Here is a 6085-nt window from a genome sequence, read left to right on the forward strand (position 1 = left end):
CTAGAAGGCCTATCCAACGGCCGCAGTTTGGCGTTAGGGTTAGATCGACGGTGGACGTTTGGCGCTAGGGTTACATGGGTTTTGGAGGCAGTCAACGGGGTTTTGAAAGGTTTGACCGAACATTCAAATGTGTATAACTAATTCAAAAAAAATCTAAAAAATGAAAAATCTGCGCATGTAGTCTTTTTATGTTACATAGTTATGATATAAAATGATAAACTTGATCTAATGATCTTTGCCTGAAAAAACCTTCACAAATTGGACTATCTCGACTGAGGTTGCATAGAGTTCAAAGGAGTGAGAAGAGGGTTTGAGGTTTTGAAAATGCAAAAAAATCAAAAACCTCACCTTAGCTTCATTTTGGAGTGACTAAGGAGGATCTGAAGTTATTTTTTCATTTTTAAATTTTTAAACTTGTTTTATTGCTGACTTTGTATTAAGGGGTGTTTTTTCAAAAATAAATTAAATAATATGAATACTTATTCAAAAAAAGGTGAGACTTCGTATTGATCCTATATAGGTATAATATAAGCTAAGAAAATTTTTTTGGGTGATTTTGAGAAGGTCGAAAAAAAGTTGCTTAGAAATGGGGCCATTTTCCCTTACTTTGGAACCTGTTTGGACAACATTTTCAGTGACTATGAGTTGTACTTCACAAAAAGGGTTGGATTTATGAACTAAAGTGCATAGTAGTACATAAAACAATGCAACATCACAGAACAAACAAATGAGCCCCAAATATATTGGAGATAGGTTCAAATTTGAATCTCGGTTCAAATTTGAATTTTATTTCAAGTCAAATCAACATCATAGCACATAAGCTTTCACATGAAAGAACATAAGTTTTCACAGCAAATGACAACAAGCTTAAGTTTTCACATCAAATTTGAATGATTTCGACTCTATTTCTTTTGCTTCTTTCTACCACCCGATTTCTTCTCCTTTTTTCCACCGTTTGGTTCCACGGCGCATAGTTTGTTGATGCTGATGCTCTTGCTTTTTGGCCCCTTCGTTTTCTTGCCAACTACACTAGGCCCCCTCAACTTTTGCACCTGACCATGTCCCACTTCTTCAGTTTGCACTTCTGCAGATTGAGTAGATGGCACACATTGTTCAACTACTTCAGTTTGCAACTCAACACTTGGCAGCACAACCTCCAAACATGGCAACACAGCTGTCAAAGCAGATTCGCATGGTAGCACAACTGTTGCTTCATCTGCAACAGTTTCAGATTGCCCTAGCGCTTGCAAAACAGATTTAGTATGCATCACATCGTCCAAAACAGAAACACTTAGCTCATGTTCAGCAATAACAGTTTCAGTTTGCTCCATATCTTTGTCACCAAACATTATCTTCTTAGTGCTCTTCCTTCTAAAGCCATTGAGTCTTGCTTTTTTCACTGGCCAACATTGTTCAACAACAAGAGGTGGGGCTTTTTCTGCACGCTTCCTCCTAAAAAATAAAGCATTTGACTTGGTTAGATACTAGAACAAGTAGCAAAATCAAAAACTTGCAAAAACAGTAACATAAACATACTTTGGCCTCTGAGGAGTGTAGATGCATTTGGATGAACCAATTCTGTGCCCAAGTACCTCACACAACTTGCACCTATTTTTGTTACCTTTTTGAGCCCTTTTGGGCTTATCATTATTTTCCTTTTCCTTTTCCCCCTTCTTACTACAACCACCTTTCTCAAACCAAGCTTTGAATCTGCTCTGTTTTGGCCTCCCAGCCTTTCTTCTAGTGACAAGGGGACACAAGGTAAATTCTATTTCCACCTCAGGCCATTGAGATTGGTCAGTCAGTGCAGGAATTGGACTTGCATATGCAGCTTTGAATTTTTGTACTGAATAATACTCATGCAAATATGGGTGCATATTTAACCTGGTTTAGATGCCAAAAAAAGTATGGAATGCTCACATGGTTTTCCAGTGTGTTGCCACTCTTGGCAAGTGCACTCATGCAACTCAGTATTTACCACATGCCTCTTGCCACTCTTTGTATCTCTAACTTCAGCACCCCACAAGGAAGATTTCTCAACAGATAGATGTGAAAGATTTCTACTCCTGTTGACCACCTGTTGTACCACTGCTGGAAGCTTGTCCCCTTCCAAAATATTAGCAATTTTTCCTCTTAACTCCCACAAACGCATGATCATGATCCTTATTTGGTCCACCATGTCATGCACAGGCAAGTCTTTCAAATCCTTCACTTTGTTGTTAAAACTTTCTGCCAAGTTGTTATTGATATGATCACATTTTATGGCAGTATTAAAACCTGATCTATACCACAACAGAGAATGGTGGGTGTTCAACCATGAAGCAAATTCATTATCACTACATGATGCCATTATCTTACCAAGGTGATAGGAATGTGTCTGTCTGGTGTATGATCTTGCTGCTGGCCACATGTGCCCAAATTCATCTCCTCTGAATTTTTTTGTCAGATTCATCCACATATGTCCAAAGCACTCCCTCTGCTCAGCATGGGGGAAAACATTTTTTACTGCATTTTCCAATCCTTTACATGCATCTGTGTGGATGGCCAAAGGAGAAACTGGCCCTATGCATCTTTTCAGTTGCATCATGAACCATATCCATGATGCATCTGTCTCTGATTGAAACATTCCTATTGCAATTGGGAACATCCAGTGGTGTCCATCTAGAGCATTGCATGCAGCCAACTGACCATTCCACTTTCCAGTCAAAAAAGATGAGTCTATGCTCAAATATGGGCGACAACCTGCTTTGAATCCATCTATGCAAGGCTTCAAACACATAAAAACTTGCTGAATAAAACCCTGCCATCCTCTGTTACCTCTGTATCTATCTCCACCACACTCCCAGGTGACCTCTTCTCCACCTCTACTTTAAAACTATACAACATCCTAAATGTATTTGCCCAGTCACCATACAATGATTTCATGGCCCTTTGTTTTGCTTTCCACACTGTGGTATATTGCAGCTGGATGGGGTACAGCTTCTCCAAGTCAACTTTAAGCCTCTTTGCAGTAGTGTTTGGAGTCTTGGCTAAAATAGGAGTAATCTTCTCTGTAACCCAAAGCTGTGATGTCATCTTTGAAACTCTTTGTGAAGTGGTCATACATGTATGCCGGTGTGGTATTTGATTTACCCTTACTGTACTTCCATCAGCTTGTAGTCTAGCAGACAAGTACCATTTGCAAGGATTGCCACCACCGTCATAACCTTTGCACCGAGCATAAAATTTCTTTCGATCAGTCCACATAGTCTTGGCATCAAACTCTTTTTTCACTGCATAGGTCCTGAAAGACATCCTAAACTCCTTCATGCTTGGCCACAACTTTCCCACCTCAATAACTGGGTTCTCTTTGTCATACAAACAAACCAGCTCATTATCATCTGCATCATCCACATCATCTGCAACCTCTTTCATCAGCTCTTCTTCATCCTCATTTGCATTTCTAGGGCATGTGTTACCATCAGCAGGCAAAGAACTGTCATTCTTCTTCTTATCTTTGTCATCAACTTGAATGCCAAACATTTCGGCCATATCAATGTCAGATATTGGTGTAATGACCAAATCTGTTTTTTCATTCAACTCTACTACATTCCAGTCAACAACAATCTTCCTAGCACCATGGGTTCCCTCCTCTCCATCTGCATCAATCCCTGTATCTTCAACTACTACAGTCGGTTCAGTCAACAATGCCAACATCTTCTTTTGTAAAACCCACTCATCATCTTCCACCTGTGCAGCCATCTTTGATGGCACATAACCAACTCTGGAATGAGTTTGCAGATCAATTAGCTCTGCATAAAATGTTACTTGTTTGCTTGCCCACCCTTCTTGCTGATCAATTTCGGCAACCATGGATTCTCCATCTTCAATTCTCACATATTCACCATTATAGTTATCGAAACGTTGCAGAGATACCTCTTGTTCTGGACCCCAAATAATACTCTCCCCAATTCTCTCCACCAAATTGCCCACGGCCTTCTCCTTCATGCTCTCCAATTCCTGGGGATCAACATCTGCAAATTCGACATCCTACCTCACGGTGGTATCTCTATCAATGTCTTGGACACTGCCATCACTGAGCTTGGCTTTACAACGAAAAAATTCCACTATAATTGTGAATGTGGTGGCAGAACCTGAACCTCCCCTGTTTTGTCAGCGCGTTTTGTCAATGGCAAGCACTACCAAATCGAGTTCGATAACAGCTAAAAGAGAAAAGCTCGAAAAGAGGGTGGCATTACTGATTTGAAGCACTGTCTCCTCGCTCCATCTCATCCAGCCCCCATCTCCTATCCAATCGAGATTCTAAAACGCCAAGAAACGGGCGGGGGCAGCCCGGCAGCATGAGGCCACAGATTTATCCAAAATTCAATGGAATAGGACTAGTGTTTAGAAAATACTCACTCGCAACAGCCGATGCCGAGAAAGGCGCTCCACCACCGGACCGCGCAGAAGGCCCGGGCGAAACAGCCCCCGGATCCAATCGAGATTCTAAATCACCAAGAAACAGGGGCAGCATGAGAACACAGATCCCCCAAAATTCCGGGGAGTGGGACTAGGGTTTCGGGCTCACCTCACAATAGTTCTGCCGCTGCCGAGAAATGCACTCCACCACTGCGGAGAAGAAACCGCTGCCGGAGAAGATACTTACGGCGGCGCCGCTCGCCCAGTCCAGCGCGGGCGAGTCGAGCACGGTCACACAGTCACCGGTCGAGTCGTGGACGGTGGACTCTTGACTACGTGGCCCTAGGTGGACCCACCAGTCAGAGTACATAACCCCCAGTGTCCTAACCAAATCTCAGCCTAACTAATGCGTAAATGGGCTGTCTTGCTTGAGCTATTTATGCGTTGGGAGGCGTCGCATGAGAGCCATTACAACCAACTACGTCGCATGAGAGACAGTTCACACCAACGACGTCGCATGGGAGCTATTCGCCCCCGCTGCCGCCGCCGATCCTCATCCGGCGCGCCCCAAGAAGAGGATGTGCGTTGCCGTCCCGGTCCCGGCACCTGCCACATCGTCGTTCACCGTTGCAGCACCGGTTTTCTTGCCGGATGAGTCCGTACCTGAAGCTGACGACGACATGGTCCGGTTTTGTTGCACAATCGATGAGCTTCTCGGGTCACAAGCGGAGGATAATCTCCCGGTCGGAGCTACTAACAACATCGAACAGAACTTCTACTTGGAACCAGAGGGGCCGCAAAAGCTTTTCGCTGATGCTGCAGAAGAAATCGTCCCGCTCGAAGCTGACGAGCTGGAGTTCCTTAGGGCTATACTCGATGAAGAGCAGGAGCGGGAGGCTGTCTCGACGAACGACAAGTCATCCATCGTCCAAGACGAACCGCCGCCGATCATCTTCCATGGTCCATCTAAAGCGGAGTGGCAGGATGATGAGGGGCTGGAGAAGGAGAAAAGGTACAATGCCGGGCCGGATCTTGACGCTCCATCGCTTCAGGGACAGGACCACTTGTTCAAACCGTGGCCGTGCTCCTTCGATCCATTTGAAGCACCGTGGAAGGCCGAAGAGGCGCTCGAGAACGAGAGGAGGTACAATGCCACGGTCAATCTTCACGCTCAACCGCTTGGAGGACACAGCAACTTCTTCTCGCCTGCAAGTGTCTATTAAATCCAATGTTGAAGTTCTTTTCAAAGTGTATACGAGGATACTCACTGGCTGATGTATTACTCCCTCCGTTCAGAATTACTTGTCTCGGAAATGGATGTATCTAGAACTAAAATACGTCTAGATACATCTATTTCTACGACAAGTAATTCCGAACGGAGGGAGTAGTTCTTCCATGTACGATCGCCACGGATGTACCTCTGAGCAATTTGCTCCACTTGTTCATGCAAGCTACTAAAACTGTTGTTGTTCTTTTTGCTCCTGTGATGGGTTTTCTCAACCTTGCATTCGCTCCTGCACTAGTACTTGTTCTACTCTGTTCAAAACTGCTCTGCTCTTTTTGTATTAGCCTCAGATAAGCAAGCATGATGCAATTATGATCTGGGCAACCGCAGATAAGTAGTAGGAGTAACTATGTTTGTAAATCAAAACTGTTTCACTGCTCTTGATAATCTGCAGAACTA

General features: G+C 43.8%; 1 pseudogene; it reads left to right on the forward strand.

Moving 5' to 3' along the window:
* The window catches only part of LOC119338750, a 9896-nt pseudogene extending 4272 nt beyond the window's left edge, over positions 1-5624 (forward strand).
* Positions 5625-6085: the final 461 nt, after the last annotated feature.

This window comes from Triticum dicoccoides, chromosome 7B (assembly GCF_002162155.2).
Source record: "Triticum dicoccoides isolate Atlit2015 ecotype Zavitan chromosome 7B, WEW_v2.0, whole genome shotgun sequence".
Lineage (NCBI taxonomy): Eukaryota > Viridiplantae > Streptophyta > Magnoliopsida > Poales > Poaceae > Triticum > Triticum dicoccoides.